Raw genomic sequence first — 17,368 nt, forward strand, 5'->3', positions numbered from 1 at the left:
ATCCACAGTTTATCTTCCAGCCGGACGCGGCAGAACAAACTGAATGGGTTTAGTGATCTGTGATGCCATGTATTCTTCATCTTCACCTCTCATTACGGGGGATGGTTGGTTGTGAACATAGGGGTGAAGGGAACATGAGGAATCAGCCCATCTCCCTGCTTGAGAGGATAAAGCATCTTGGCACAGATCCTCTTGCTACGAAAAGGCTGAAAGCCATGCAGCTTTACAGAATATTTGTTTTGATAGGTTAAGACCAAAGTCATTATTTTGTATTTATTTTAAACTATGTAAGACACTCTTGATGAAGGTCCAGTGGGACCAAAACGTCTGTCATCTGAAATAAAAGGAGCAGTTTTGGCTGATGCTGCAGAATGATACTTTTTTTAATCTCTTTTATCTACGTGGGCCAGTTCTTAAAATCTAGTTGGTTGATTAAATTGTTCACCCCGTTCTGGCCTGTTCTGTACAGTTTTGTGAGTGTGTGTACTGTGATATAACTAATTATTGTTATTAACGTTGATGTGGACCAGACATATATCATGTCTGAATGTGATTGATGCATTCTATTTTCAAATGTGAACATGCATGTCACCGCTAAGGTTGACAGATTTCTTCATCTCAGTCTTCCTTCTCACTGCCACCAGCCACCCACCGGGGAAATCTTGCTATTATTCCCATTATTATTTCGACTACGGGTGCCTTGTTATGGAATGTTTTTGTTGTTGTTGACAGCACACAAATACATTAGCATCAGTACTACACAACCTGCGAGATTGAAATGGACTTGCCTTTGTGTCCTCTGCTCTAGAGCTGTGCCATCCTCTGCTTGGCGGCCATAGCTGAGTGGTTAGTGAGCCCGCCTGGGGAATCAGAGCCCCTGGTTTTCCAGGTATGATTCCAGGCCAGGCCAGCAATTGTCCCTGAGCAAGACTCTTTACCCCTATTATAATAGGGGCTCTCTGAGAAAATACATGTAGCTGCGCACTGCTCCTAGTTGTTATGGAATGGGTAAAAAGCAGAAGAACAATTTCACACATGTACAGTATACATATGACAAAATAACACCCCAAAGGAGTGGACCAGACTATTCTATTCTACATCTTAGTCAGGTCGGTTATATAATTTTGTCAGATTTTTTTGAGGATTTGCAAACCTATACATTTTTGGAAAGGTTATTGTCTAAGGAATCAGAAAATCAATGTTCCCATTTGCCCAGATGTGTTTATGGTGGCCATATTGGAATTTACAAAATGGCCACCATAAAATTACGTTTTGTAATATCTTGGCCTCTAAATAAGCTGGGACATTGATTTTAACTGCTAAACCTACATTTTCAGGGTCAAGGAATCCAATGGTGGTAGTTATAAATCTCAAATAATTACCACATTAACCCTTAAATGCACGACTGGGTCCAAAACGGCCTGGTGTGGTTGTTTTCTTGCAATATTAGTTTCACAATGTAATTTTGTTGGATTTGTTTGAAGATTTGCAAAACTATACATTTTACACAAACAAGTTTATTATCTAAGGAATCAGAAAATCAATGTTTCCATTTGCCCAGATGTGTTTATGGCAGCCATATTGGAATTTACAAAATGGCCCCTGTAAAATGTATGTTTTGTCATATCTTGGCTTCTAAATAAGATGGAACATTTTAATGGCTAAACCTATATTTTCAGGGTCAAGGAATCCAATGGTCCAAGTTATCACTATATATTTTTGAATCATCCCATTGAAATACACAATCCACCATATGGGTAAAAAAAACAGCCCAGGCAATCAGTCAGATACCAACTCAGAGTTATTTTATATTTAATTGTGGACTTTAATTGTTTGTGTAACCATCTTAAACATCATGACATGTGTAATCAAAGACAGTCTTTATGCAACATCATAATCATTATCCTCACTTTCGTGCATCACAGCTTGGGAATCATCATGTCAGCACAGGCTTAGCTTTGAAGGAACATCAGAAGAACAGTCCGATTTACACTTGCATTGGACCACCCCAAGGATAGCCTTTGGGGCTGGGAGGACCTTTGTGGTTGTTGGTTTCAGCATGCCAATTAAGTGTTTGAAATACCCATTTTGCAGGGGATCCAGCTGTTGATCCTTCAGAGCAATGGCTACTTGTGCCCATGCCCTTGTTTGGACATGGACTGATTCAAAACTCCAGGTGTTGGAGGGAGCTTGTCACTTTCTGCCCTATGTTTGCAGAACAGATGCCATCGCAGGTCAGGAATGGTCATGATGTTGTTACCCTAGGGTGAGAAAGCTGCACATACAAAGGACTCCAGTGTTAACAGCATTCCTTCTGTCACTTCTGCTTCATCCAAAAGCATCTACAGAGCATTGATAACGTCTTCATCTGTTTTGAGGTAGATCTGCAGCCAGGTTGCCTTGCCTATACAGTAGAACCTCCCTGTGTTGTCGACCCCAGCGAATGCATGGAATGCTGGCAAAGCCGCTCGCCACAGTGGTTCCATCTGCACAACAACAGAGGCCATAGAAATGGATGTGTTCTTCAGCAAGAGGCCACAGTTTGCTTTGACCTGCACTAAAATGTCCTTATCTGGGTAGGGAAATACAAACTGTGCATTAGGTGGGTTTTGTTGTGAAGCCAGCACAGCCTGGTGGATCAGCAGTGTGTCTGCTTCTTTGTGGTTATGTTCTGCAAAGACCAGGTCTTTGTTACTTTAAATGTATCTAGAAGCAGATGTGATGATCAGCTTGGAAGATCCCCTGTTGTACTCCAACATACACCAACATCAAACACATTATGTGTTTGATGTTGGTGTCATCTCTGACTTGATACTTAATAGAAGCTTCTACTTCGTTTATCTCTGGTTGCACTCTTCAGAGAATCTTTCATCATAATCTTGTGTTAATTGCAGCAGTCTGTCATTGAAGAAGCCACTCAGATCCTTGACTGTCACTACAGTCACTACTACTCTCTGTTTTGCTCAGCTTCTACGCAAGCACCATGCCATCCACTGTAAAATGTATAATGCTGTATAATGACTGTAAATCCTGTATCTGTTGCATCTTGGTGGGTAGAATTTCCAGCTTGAGGTGGCTGGTCTTCATGGGGCATATCTTCTTTTGTCACACAGTGAGGTTCACCTGTATAGGCAAGGCAACCTAGCTACAGGGTCTACCTCGAAACAGATGAAGATGTTGAAAATGCTCTGCAGATTGGATGAAGCTGAAATTATGGAAGAAATGCTGTCAACACTGGAGTCCTTTGTATGTGCATCAACATCAAGACAATCCCTGAAATGCCGTGGCATCTGTTCTACAAACATAGGGCAGCAATTGACAAGCTCCCTCCAACACCTGGAGCTCTGAAGCAGAACATCTTGAGAATCGATGTCCAAACAAGGGCATGGGCACAAGGAGCCATTGCTCTGAACGATCCACAGCTGGATCCCCTGCAATGGGTCCTTCAAACACTTGGATGGCATGCTGAAACCAACAACCAGAGAGGTCCTCCCAGCCCCAAAGGCCATCCTTGAGATGGTCCAATACTAGTGTAAATATGACTGTTCTTCTGGCAGATGTTCCTGCAAAGCTAAGGACTTAGCCTGAACTGACATGTCAGTGCAGCAGCCAGTTCCAGAACGATGACAATTCCCAAACTGTGATGCATGAAAGTGATGATGATGATGATTATGATGATGCATAGAGACTGTATATGATTAGACGTGTCATGATGCTTATTAAAATGGTTCATACATCCAAAGTTCACAGCTAAAATACATCTCAATAAAAAAAGTTAGTATCTGACTGACTGCATGAGCTGTGCCATTTTACCCATATGGTGGATTATGCATTTCAATGGGATGATACAAAAAATGAAATGATAACGTGAACCATTGGATTCCTTGACCCTTAAAATGTAGGTTTAGCCATTGAAATCAATGTTCCAATTATTTAGAAGTCAAGATATTACAAAACATTTTACGGCAGCCATTTTGTCAATTCCAATATGGCCACCACAGACATCTGGGCAAATGGGAAAATGTATTTTCTGATTCCTTAGATAATAACCTTTCCAAAAATGTATAGTTTTGCAAATCCTCCCAAAAAATCCAACAAAATGACAGTGAAACTAATATAGCAAGAAAACAACCACACCAGGCCGTTTTGGACCCAGTCGTGCATCTAAGGGTTAATGTGGTAATTATTTGAGATTTATAACTACCACCATTGGATTCCTTGACCCTGAAAATGTAGGTTTAGCAGTTAAAATCAATGTTCCAGCTTATTTAGACGCCAAGATATTACAAAACGTAATTTTATGGTGGCCATTTTGTAAATTCCAATATGGCTGCCATAAACACATATGGGCAAATGGGAACATTGATTTTCTGATTCCTTAGACAATAACCTTTCCAAAAATGTATAGGTTTGCAAATCCTCACAAAAATCCAACAAAAGTATAAATCAAAGCATAAGGGACCTGACTATCTGTCAAGCTCGGCTGCTGGTGATCTCTGAACCACAACGCTCTCTCAGCCTCTCTGGACCTTCCGCACTGGGTAGCCATTCCCCACTGGGTCTCTCCTCTGTGCAGACGCTGTGCTTATATATTCCAGAGGTGAAATGTCCTCTCCTCTCTAGCCTATACACAAGATGAGGTTGGCTCTTAGCGGCAGCTTCAAAGGAAATTGACAGGTGGCGGCCTAACCCCTCCAACCCCTAGTGTACATGTGTAGGTTAATACTGCTATGATCAAAGAAATTGGGGGAAAGATTAGAAGAATGTCTCTGCATGTAGCCTAGATCTAACCTATTCGATCCACATGTAGATTACATTCTGTCCATTCTGAGCCCCTTTTTTGGGCTTTCGGGCCTACTACAGAATAGTGTGTGTTTGTGTTGGGGTGGGGGGGTCTGTTGAACAAACATTCTCATAAAAGGAGTAGGTAAACACTTTTCTAAAATGCAGATAGGCCACAGGCATAAATAATTTATGAACAAAGCAAGTTTGAATGAAACTGACCTTGCTTTGTGTGTGTGTGTGTGTGTGTGTGTGTGTGTGTGTGTGTGTGCGTGCGTGCGTGCGCGAGCGCGTGCGTGCGCGCGTGCGTGTGCGCGCGCGCGCGCTTTGGGCAGGCCTATTTAATATCTATCTATCTATCTATCTATCTATCTCTCTCTCTCTCTCACTCACTCTCTCTCTCTCTCTCTCTCTCTCTCTCTCTCTCTCTCTCTCTCTCTTGGTGAAGATAAAAGGCCAAAAAGGGACGATACCTCGTGCCATGTGACATCAAAACCAGCTTCAGCCAATGACCTAGAAACGGGGCGCTTACGTGCGTAAACGGGGTGGTCTTTGACGCATGGCATCATCATAGGTGGCAGCATTTGATCAGCAGCTGATGTATTAATTTCTGATTGCGTGTCAAAAAAAATATTGTTGGGTCAATCCGTTTTATGAATGAATCGGGCGTGCATTGGCAATGTTTTTTGTCCTGTGTGATGCTTATGGCTGTGTCAATCCCTTTGTCTACTGTGGCACGTGTAACAGACACTAGTGTCAAGCAAGCACATGCACGACGATGCTAGACTATAAATATAAATGAGCTCGAAACAAAGGAAAATACACCACCACCATAGTATTTTATTTATCTGAATCTTTTTTTTTTTTATTTATTTTTTTAGAATAAACTATAACCAGTTAAGCGACACTGAAGGTTGTAGTAGGCTATAGTAGCTGGACGGACGCGCGTCGGATAATAGCTACGAGAGCTGTCTGTGCGCGCTCTGGTTTGGTGCTATACTGTAGGCTACTGTACACATTGATTGGAGAGAGAGTAGCTACATAACAGGAGGCGGAACCTGGACCCCCTCGACATCCCACTTTTTAACAGATGATTATGAAGACAATTTAGCGAAGAACACATGCCATTTACACAACAATTCAGAGGGAACGCGTGTTACGGAACCCATAGCAGCGCTCAGAGGAGCGGAGGCGCACCGAGCCGCAGAAGAGACAAGAGAGAGAGACGAGAGAGCCATCCATTCCATCCAGAGGAGTTCAGATCAGTGCTGTGTGGAGCTATTTGGAGTTTTGTGGAGGACAGAGCTGGTAAGATCCACCGTTAACCTCCGATATGGAACCTCATTTATGGATCGGCTTTTCAACGTTATCGGCTAAATGAAAACTTTTGAACAGGGCACTGATCGAGGGCATGTCACGCTTTTTTCCCTCCACTACAGAATGGTGATTTGGTGAAATGTTGTTGGTAGCAGTTGGTTTCAACCAGTGGTCCGGGGACCACCAGTGGTCCTTGGGGGGGATTCAAGGTGGTCACTGGTCCCTAAAGCTGGGAGAGTTGGTTACCAAATGGACCCTTAGTTATAGATCTTTAACTCTTGAGAGTTCAATTATTGTTAAACACCTGCATAATTGCTTAATTTACAAGAAGTCTACACAATTAGAGAATATAGAATAATTGTTATTGTTATATTTTGATCAATGTTTGAAAATGGAGGTCCGTGGCTCATATTATTTCGAAAAGGGGTGAAAACGCTTAGCTACAGCTCTGTGCAGCAGAAAGGCACGTTTTAAAGATAACGGTTTTCAGTCGAGGCGAGGGCGACCAAAGGGTCCCCCAATAGGCTAGCCAGGCAGGTTGATGATGGAGATGGAGGGCGAGGCGATAGCAAGCAACTAAATATCGTGACCTAGTGATGTAATTTTCGTGAATTATGTTATTGTTCGATAGCACTGTCTGTCTGGCGAGCAGCGACACTGATGTCGACGCTCATCTGTCAAGCCGTGACACGTCATGAACGGGCAGGAATGACATTGTTCTCACATCAATAACCTATGAGTCTGGCACCCTGTTGCGCTGGCCGTTGGCCCGTCTCCTCCGAGCCCAGTGTCCATGCTTGAATTCCGGATTGTTGTAGGGCAGCCTGTCTATATATTAATTTATATATTTTACATTATGCAATTGGATGATGGTGGCGCGTGCGTGCCACTTAACTGCTTAGATGCAGGTGTCGACTGGAATTTCCATTATAGGTAGAATACGATCATCAATTTGATGTTGACACTATTGAGGTGCTTTTGTACACATCATTCAGAGGCCTTTTTGGTTCTGTAATGTAGCCTATAATGTTCAAACAAGTCCATGGTTATCCCTCGAAATGGATGGTAATGCTGCATGTGGGCAGTGTGGGCATCCATAGCTAATGCTTCCCCCACCAGCCATGTATGACTCATTTATCACTTTTCAGCTGCTTTTGTGACGACCTTCTACAACATGTCACTCTACTGTGACTGTTGGGGAAGCGATGAAACCATTCAACGTGTTTCAAAGTGTCATGCCGCGCGACAGTCCTGTCTGCCAGTTGCTCCATCCAGGGACTCCATGGGCAGAAAGAACCCAGATCTGCCATCAGGCAGGAGTCCCCATTCACAAGGGAATTGTGGGAAGCAGGTGGAACGGATGAGTGCTGGACTTGATAAGCTGAAATGATCAGTTATGCTTTCCGTCTGTGCTGCTGCTATATTTGATTCTCTCTCTCTCTCTCTCTCTCTCTCTCTCTCTCTCTCTCTACTCAGTCTACTGGCGGGGTGCTATAGTCTGACCTCACTCCTCCAGAGCACTGATTGCATTCTCAAAAGACTGATCCGGTCTCAGCCAGAGTTGGCATTTCTGAGCTCTTGATCTGGTATTTGAAACATAAAAGCTTGTGTGTCAGTAAGTATACATTATTGTGTGTGTGCTTGACTGTGGATGGCCACACACGATGTGTATGCAATTATATATTGTGTTACATAGGCCTATTCTATGGCATTTGTCTTGTGGATTTTAAATGCATGCAAGAGTGGATTCCCTGGACTCCCTGTGGGTTCCTTTAGGGGGGGTCTATTGATTGACCCTTACAAGTCTGTAACTCTGACAGTGTACAAATGGAACCAAATGAACACCGACGGGTCCATTTGGTCCCATTTGTACACTGTCAGAATTATGGGGAGGGGAGACCTTGATATTTTAAAGTTTGAGAAACACTGCAACAGAAAGTGATAGCAGCAACACTTTCTGACCCTTGTTGTGAACTTGTGACAAACATCAAATGGCCAGAATCCATCCTTCAATGTTGCAATCACAATGGATAGGGCCTTGATCCACTGAATGCAAGGAGTTGTTTTATTTCTTAATCCAAATCATCGGCTGTTTCAGTTTCTGGGACTGACAAGTTAGCTACAGTGTATTCAACATATCCATTTTTTTTAACTGATTACTCTTTTCTCCATGATCTCTCAGAATCCCACTTGTATTATTACGTGGCAGGATTGTTGTTGATTGATATCTCTTCGTTCTAACTCAAGTCTGCTCCATGATGCATGACATGTGAGTTAATGGACAGCTACTGTAAGTGGGCACAGCCGCACAGTGATTCACTCAAGTCCCTCTTCAATTGGATCAAGCTATTTTATAATGTACCCCCCTCTCTCTCTCTCTCTCTCTCTCTCTCTCTCTCTCTCTCTCTCTCTCCTGCTTCAGGCAGGTATTGGTTTACCTCTCTGCAGGAATGAAAAGAAAACACGATGTGGAGTTATTCGCTTTCAAATCGTGGGACCACTGCACACAAAAATGAAACCCCCTACACAGTGACTTTGTCCATGTTCTTAGAATCTAATATCATAGTCAAATCACAAGACTAGACTATGAAAGACATAAGCCTGTGTCTGGTCTGGAGGCTCGATCGACTGTGCTTTCTTTATTATTGTGTTAGATTATTGAGATAACTGCTACTCACTCAGTCAGAGCCATTCCTCAACATGACCACGTTCAAGGCAGATCAAATACGCTATTCCTTTGACTCCAGGCGGTTGGTTTCAAATCCTGTACTTATAGCTTTAAATACACCAGTCGTTCATTTGGAATCTCCCATTGAGTGTAATGCATTTTGTCATGGCTTAGGTTGCAGCCACTTCATTATTGCATTACATTATTTGCAAATTTCTTGGTATTCTGTTGTTGGCTGATGTGCCTGAAAAAGAAGCTTGTGAAGAACTGCATGCATAAGGTCAAATGCATGGGATGTATAGCTGTTAGTCACAGGATGATGGGTAAAGTTATTATGCCCTTAACCTCATGTTCTCTGCAGGTCCTTTCTATGAGACGGAGGAGGGGCACTAATCTAGACAGTGTGTAAAGTAACTAAGTACATTTACTCAAGTAGGTATTTTTTTGAGCGATGATCTTGGAAGGAGCTAAGCTCCAACATCTGGCTTTGTCCAGGCTAAGTGTGGCCTACATCTGGCCTACGTCTTGGTACAAAGTGCTCAAAGTTAGCTGTACGCATAAGGTCACATTGGACAAACTTTGTGGAACTCATAAATAGCACAGCTCACTTCACACTAGGTGTGATTTATTTTACTTTACATGAGGATTTCCAAGATTTCAATACTTTTACAAATATTGTAGCCTACTCCACTACAAGTATTTGAAAACTTTAGTTACTTATTTACTTATTTGTAACAGTATTTTTACATTGCAGCAGTATTGATGCTTTTACTTAAGTTAAAAATGTGAGCACTTTTTCCACCACTGAATCTAGACTGGGAATGTAACCTTTCCGTTGGTTCATGAGATGCCCTTTGTTTCCTCCACCACTAGTATGAGACAAACTGTACACAATCCTGAACACCATCACTCCTCAGATTTACTGAAGCTGTAGTGTTTTTTTACTTCTTGTTGGAGCTTTTGTGTTCAATGCAATTGTGGGTCAGTACTAGAGAGAGGTTTTATGATTACTGCTTAAACCACCCACTCCCCCTATGTGCTCAGAAGTCCTGTGTCAGTGGATTGGGATTGGGATGCTCTGTGGCATGTGATGCAGTCAGCAGTGCAGCGCGTGCACGCGGCCACGCGCGCAGGCGCAGACACACACACACGCACACACTCACACGCCACAGTGGCTACCACTGTGTGCGTTGAATTTCCAGCTGAATGACTGAATTTTCCCTGTCATGCTCTCTCTCTCTCTCTCTCTCTCTCTCTCTCTCTCTCTCTCTCTCTCTCTCTCTCTCTCTCTCTCTCTCTGCCCCATGTGAGAGAGGAAGAGGATGCTCGGGCACCAGGAGTTTGGAGCACATGACTCAGACACGCCAGTGCTGGCATTGAGTGAGTGAGTGCAGCAGTACTGTCAGGGTGGCAGGCTTCTTAATTTCCAACACTACCTTCCATTATCCACACCTTAAATGGTAAACAGTGCATTTATATAGCACCTTGATTGTGGATCACATACCGATGGCGGAGGAAACCATGCAAGGCACCAACCTGCTCATCGGTTGCAATTAGGGGTTCAGTGTTTTGCTCAAGGACACTTTGACACTAACTCTGGGGGAGCCCGGGATCGAACTGGGAACCAGCATAAGATCTCCTCATATAGGAGGACTCTTTTTGGGCTGTCAATGATGACCTTTAGGGTTGGGATCCTTTAGGATTTTAACGATTACTGTTAGAGCGACCGGGAGAGCCGGGGCCGGTACCTATTCGTCCGCCTTGGCGGCGCGGAGACCCCACCCCTCATTTCTCACATGGCCCTCTAGCGCCACCATGAGGCCGATTCAGATTTTGCCCGAAAATCACGAAAATCACTACACAGTATGTCTACACTCATGTCATCAACATGGATCAGGAAGATTTTGGAAAAACACATTTTTGCTCTATTTGTGGAGATAAGTGACCTACGGTCGCTTATCTCCCGATTAGGGAGTCTTACTGGTAGTATTCAAACTGCTAGCTTGAGCAATAAATATCACATCATTTCTTACAGCTAAAGCTCAGGGAAAGAGCAGCAGTGGGAGGGAGGATTACACACACGCACACGTACACGCACGCACACACAAGACCTTCTCAAGGGCACTTTTAAAGAAGATGAATGCTGTTTGACACACAGATTTCGGCTCTGGAGGTAGAGTAGAGCGGCTGCTGGCTTCTTGAGAATCGGGAGGTTCCCAGTTCGATACCGTACCCGGCTCGCTCCCCCTCGGTTATTAGTGCCCGAAGAGTCCCTTGAGCAAGACACAGACCACGGCCCCAAATGCTCCTGATGAGCAATTTTAGGGCTGCCTCCCTGTCAGTGTGTGTGTGTGTGTGTGTGTGTGTGTGTGTGTGTGTGTGTGTGTGTGTGTGTGTGTGTGTGTGTGTGTGTGTGTGTGTGTGTGGAAGCATATACTGTAAAGCGCTTCGCTTTGGATAAGCTGCTACAGTAGGCTATATACTGTAAATGCACCACTTACCATTTCACTGCGCATTTGAACTAGCGACCTTCTAGTGTGAGTGTGAGTGCGTGTGAGTGTGTGTGTGTGTGTGTGTGTGTGTGTGTGTATAATATGCATACTTAAAGGGGAGAACCACCCATTTTCAACATTGAACTATGTAAAAAAAAGTAATTCCACTTCTGTGTTGCCTAGAACTGGAAGATTGATTGCAGGGTTGCATGTGTGTGTGAAAGGGGGGAGTGGGACTGAGTTACCAGGGCCCAAGGTGGAGAGGCCTTAATTATTTCATACTTTAGCTATTGAAAAATAGCAAATATACAAGCTCACACTGCAGCACAGTGCCGCGCTGCAAGCTTATAGATCTGCTATTTTTGAAAAGTGCAAATCTTTGAATATATGTACAGTATTTTTTTAAGCAAACATTTGTAACAACATTTTTGCTTCGGGGGGTCCCTGGAACTAAATATTTTGAGATGGGGGTCCGTGGCCAAATACATATCATTTTGCAGGTCCTTCACATGAAACAGTTTGAGCACCACTGACATAGAAACATAGACTTTAAAAATAAAACTCAAATTGTCACGATCTTTCAAAAATAGCAGATCCACAAGCTCGCAGCGTGGCACTCGGTGCCGTGCTGTGAGCTTGTATATCTGCTATTTTTCAGTAGTTAAAGCACAAAATAATGCGTAATAATGTGTTCCTGCAGTCTAAATGGGTTAAACCCTCTCCCCCTATGAAGAACATTCATGGGGGGCTTGCAGTGAATCCTTGTATCCAGGGCCCAGAATTTGGTGCGACACCCCTGTGAAAAGGGTTGAAAACCACTGCCACAATGTATAGGCCTGTAATTATGGTTGGACCTTTGTCTACGCTGAGTAGACACATTTAAAGGAGTAGTTCACCCTCAGACATATTTTCTCAATTACACACACCACGAAGCCTTCAATTCATGGAGATTCTTTAGTCTTTGTTGCATTCCTATAAGCCAATAATTTAATGACCTTCAGAGTCTCAATGGAGACTCTTTGAGTCTCCTACCAGAGTCAAGTCATTTTGAGGGTGAACTACTCCTTTAAGTCCTTTTTGTGAATGTTGGCAGAACCCAAAACAAACAATTTCTCCATGTTTTCTTTTCGATTTGAATCCATCCATCCAATCAATCTTTTAATCTGCTTCGCTGGAGGAATATCCCTTGAACTGTTTGCGTCCACCGTAACCATGTATTTAGTCCATGTCTGGATTTGGAATAACCGGCCTCACCATCTGTCTATATCCCCTGACATGTGATTCTGTTGTTTCTCCCACTCCACTGACTCATTTGTGCTGTGATTTTCCCTTACTCATTTCTATGACAGGGCTCTTTAACCAGTGGTGGAAAGTAACTAAGTACATTTACTCAAGTGAGGTACTTTTGCTTTACTAGAGTATCCACATTTCAATACTTCTACTTTTACTTCCACACTACATCTCAGAGGTTTTTCACTTCAGTACAATTATTTGAACACTTGATTAATATTACAAAACATACCACTTCAGCCCTATTTAAACGCCGATCTACATTTTAGACATATGATACCTTGTGAAACGTTATGTTCTGCATAATGAGTACTTTTAGTTTTGGTAGAATAGCCGCTGGGCACCAAATACCCGCCGGGGGTCTGACACCGGCGTATTTCGCATTTACCACCATTCAAGTTAAACACCCAGGCTACTATTTGGAAAAATACAATATAATGTATTTTGATGCCAATACTTGGCATATATTATACAGAGTGTTTCTGCATGGCAGTATTGATACTTTCACTTAAGTAAAAATAAATCACACTCAGTGTGGAAGTAAGTGGTGCTATTTATTAATTAATTTCACTAAGCGTCCCGTGAAGCTTGGCCAATGTGACCCTGGGTGACCCTTTTCTCGGGACAAACGAGAGAAAGCCCAGATGTAGGAGCGGTTGGCTCCTTACAGGAGCACTGCTCCAAAAAGTGAGTAGGCCGCTTTTTCCACCGCTGCTCTTAACCAATCCAGCAGCATTTCAGCTGCTTCTCTGTGCATTGTGTTAATTACATTTGCCCTACATCTCTCCTCTCTCTCTCCTCTAAACGCCCACTCTCCATGCCTCGTGTGCTCAACCCCCCTATGCCCTCCATTGTCTTGTCACTTCAAGTCCTATTGTCTGCAATCGTGTCATGTGTGGTCATGTTACTACATTGCCCTCTGTACCCCAACTTTCTGTGGGGTGTAATGCCTGTGTGAGAGTTGAGCCAGAGTGACAGGATGCATGCGACGCGTTTGCTCTATAAATAAATCACAATTTGCGGTGAGTCACCAGACTGGCGGAGCGCTCCCACACAAGCATGTCACGAGACAGCCGGAGCGGAGACAATGCCTTGCACCTCTCACACCTCCTGGACCGGCTCTGGCTCCAGCTCCACGTGGCACCCCTGACAGCACTGAACCCACAGGCCACTGTGTATCCGCCCGCCAGCCACCCATCCACCCAGCCACCCATCCAGGCAGGCAGGCCATGCAACATCACAGTGAATTGACCTTGGCTTCTCTTACTTCCACAGAGACTCAAAGCCATAAGTAGAGCCCAGTTAATGCAGGCCACAGAGGATGGAGCAGAGATGAAAACAAACAAAAAAATATTTTTTAAGATCATTTTTTGGCTTTGGCTTAAATAAAGGCAGACCTTTATTTATAGTTTGTAATAGAGATGGATATGAAACAGGGGGAGTGATGGGGAGAGACATGGAGCAAAGACTGCCAGGAACGGGACTCGAACCCGCTTTGCACTGACATGCTGGCCGGACCGCAAGGCCAGTGGACCTACACTATCAGAGTCATTTTATTAAACTGAATAGACAATTTATGTGACGCAAAAAAGAACTGGCAATGATGGTTGTACTGGTTGCCTTTTCCATTGCAGACTTACTGCAATTCTTTCTCTGCATAAAGAGTCAGAGATCGTGTTTCTGTACAGTCAGTGCACACATTTATATTTGCCCATGTAGGCGTTTGTGTTTGACTGATTAAATACTTTATTAGTCAGAAATGTAAAACAGCATGAGATACAGTCAGACATTTATGGCTAAAAGGATAACGCAAAAAATGGGGACTTGTTTCCATTTTGGTCCTACCTGTGCGTGCGTGTGTGTGTGTGTGTGTGTGTGTGTGTGTGTGTGTGTGCATGCGTGCGTGCGTCCGTGCGTGCGTGCGTGCATGCGTGCGTGTGTGTGCGGTGCCAAGCCAGCGTTGTGGTCATCATCATCATAATGCCATTCTTTACGTCACACCAACATTCGTAGAGAAAAGTAGGTTACCAAATCATCAAAGGAGATTGCAGAGTAAATGAATCACCAATCCCCCCCACCCCCTCACATTGCGTGGTATAATCCTGGTTAAAGGGACGTACGGCATGATAAACACTTGACTTTGCTGCGAGAGATAATACCGCCCACCTGATCCTGGATATTATCATACTTTTTTACTAGTGTTGCCAACGGATACGGCAACATCCTTATTCAGACTGCGTTTCTCACTCCAGCTCAGCCTCGTGTGGAGATGAGGATGAAAAAACAAACATTTGCCTGGGCTCTGCCGTTCATTCACCCAGCCTGGCTGATCACAGTGGGACTCAGTAGGTACAACCACCTCACAGACTATTTTACAATTGACGATTTATTGACGTTATTCTTTCCAAGAGGACCTTATCAGGTCGAGACTTTGGTATCCCTTCAATAAATACTGCATCGTGCAATCACTCAAAATAAATAAATCACACCCAGTGTAAAGTGAGCTTTGCTATTTATGCTCATTTCACACTCATGTGAAGTGAGTGAGTGGTGCTATTTACGCCCGTAGCCAATCACAGACCAGCATTCCAGGTGACATCACCATCAACAGCCAATGAGGGACCAACATTCTGCGACCTGATATGTAAATAGCAAGGCGCAAGTTGGCACCTCGGCAGAGTGCCAACTTGCCCACCCACATACGTACATACAGAACCGTACTTGCGTGCTCTGCTGGCACTAGAGGTCTTCATGGGTCCAATTTTACCTACCCGCGAAAAATGTACCCGGACCCAAAAGGACCCGCCTATTATTAGAAAAACATGTGAACCGATACCCGAGCGGCACCGAGACATGTCGGAGGCGATCCGAACGGAGCCGGCTATAATTAAAAATAAATGAGATCCAAAACCTGGGCAGCACCAAGAGATGTCGGAACCGGAGCCGAGATCGGAAATGACCGAATGTCAACGTTATTATGAAGAGTTGTATATTATCATTAAATAGGACATTTTCTTTCTTACCGTTGCTTGCTGCTCGCCCCTGGTCATTAACATATTTCCCAGAGTAGACCAGTCAATCAATGCGGACAGGAAAAATAAATCCACATTTTCTTTAGATGTGTAATCTTTCTTCTTAGCCATTGTTAATGCTAATCCATGGTTAATTTATGTCGCAGCAGAGCATATTGTTTTGTTTATCATTAAAAGTAGCCCACTAGTTCCTGACAAGTCACGTGACGTAGCAAGGCAGCTCGCCTCTCATTGACCAGAAGAGAAAAAAGGGGGGTGCGGGGGTGATTGACAGCTGTGACAGCCAATCGCTGTGTCCATTCGGGTATCAATTGAACTGGCGATCTCACTGTCAGAGACCCGGGACCCGGGGCATACAGTAGCGGCTCCGACCTGGCTCCGAAGTCGCTACTTGTGATTGGACCTGGACCTTGCTCGGTGCCAGGTCGGATCCCGGGTAATTTCGGATCTCCGACCTACTCGAAGACCTCTAGCTGGCACACAGGTCAGCCATACATTGCCATGAGTGCACAAGACACAAGGCAAGTTGGCACCTCAATAGAGTGCAGTCTAGTTATGAGTTAATTTCATTAATCGTCCCGCAAAGCTTGCCCAATGTGACCCTGGGCGACCTTTTTTCTCCGGACAAATGGACAAAGCCAGATGTAGGAGCAGTTGGCTCCTTACAGGAGCACCACTCAAAAAACCAAGATGCAGGGCAAGGCAGACCCATGATTATTGAGGATGAGGAGGATATAGATGATGACAGCACAGATCAGAGATGAGATGGATGTGACGATTGTTTCTGATGACAATGGAGAATACTGACAGCAAAACAAACCATTGAGGTGAGCGATGTCTGCACACAAAGACAGAGTCACAAAGTAAAGTTCTCAGACGCCGTTTGGTTTCCATAGACGCCAGTCTTCTATTGAAGAATGTTGCACAGCGAAAATAGCCAATATTCAAGCTCTGAGAGGCTCATTTCATAATGTTTCACAAATCGCACATTATATTTATTTTTACCTGCTTTAATCCATGCAGAGTTGAGCACAAGCAACAAGCCAAGGAATTGGTACCCAAATACTTACTTACTTACCTTACTTACTTACTTCAAGCTGCAAGGTTGTGTTTTACTGTTACAGCTTGTGGCCACCATGCATCCCACTAAAATCAACCAATGTATTCTTTCTAGACTTTACCTGCATGTTTCTCCACTACATTCTGTGTAAAGTCACATATTAGTGTGCATGATTAATAACACCTGCTTCTGGCTATGGGAGAGACTAATGAGCTCATTAATAGAATACAGCTCACAGACTGAGACTTTGGATATTTAAAGAACACATAAAGCACATCAATTTCACTGTTGAAATTCCTCAATGTATTAGTGTATGTCTTATACCCACTTTGTAGAATATACATAATACATTATAATATGTGGTTTAAGACGTAATATGTTTTGGAGATAAAGCCAGATCGAGGGGCCAGACTGAGATGGTTTGGGACATGCACAGAGGGGAGCAAAAGTGGAGATTTATAGAATATGTCGTTTAAGAAATGACTTATACATCTCACATTTGTAAAATGCTCTTATGCTCTTTTAGTGGAAATGCATACTGTCTGGTACTGTATACAGCTTTAAGTCGAAGATTGTGTGTGCATGTGTGCGTGTGTGCATGCGCACGTGTAATTGTATGTGTGAAGAACAAGAACACAGACAGATGGTTGTTTGATTCTTCCGCAGTGTTTTACAGTGTTTATCGGCAGAAATGTTTACCAGGCGTGTGCTTATTTCAGGCATCTGC

The 17,368-nt window shown here is 43.6% G+C and overlaps 1 protein-coding gene across 1 annotated transcript in view; it reads left to right on the forward strand.

Moving 5' to 3' along the window:
* Nucleotides 1-5,853: 5,853 nt before the first annotated feature.
* The window catches only part of LOC308287421 (sodium-coupled neutral amino acid transporter 3-like), a 62,010-nt gene continuing 50,495 nt past the window's right edge, over nucleotides 5,854-17,368 (forward strand). The window contains exon 1 of the mRNA XM_080728590.1: nucleotides 5,854-6,090. The gene's annotated coding sequence lies outside the window, so the exon portion shown is untranslated. The remainder of the gene's footprint in view (nucleotides 6,091-17,368) is intronic.

The sequence above is a fragment of the Nannobrachium achirus genome (assembly GCF_963921795.1).
Source record: "Nannobrachium achirus genome assembly, chromosome: 6".
Classification (NCBI taxonomy): domain Eukaryota; kingdom Metazoa; phylum Chordata; class Actinopteri; order Myctophiformes; family Myctophidae; genus Nannobrachium; species Nannobrachium achirus.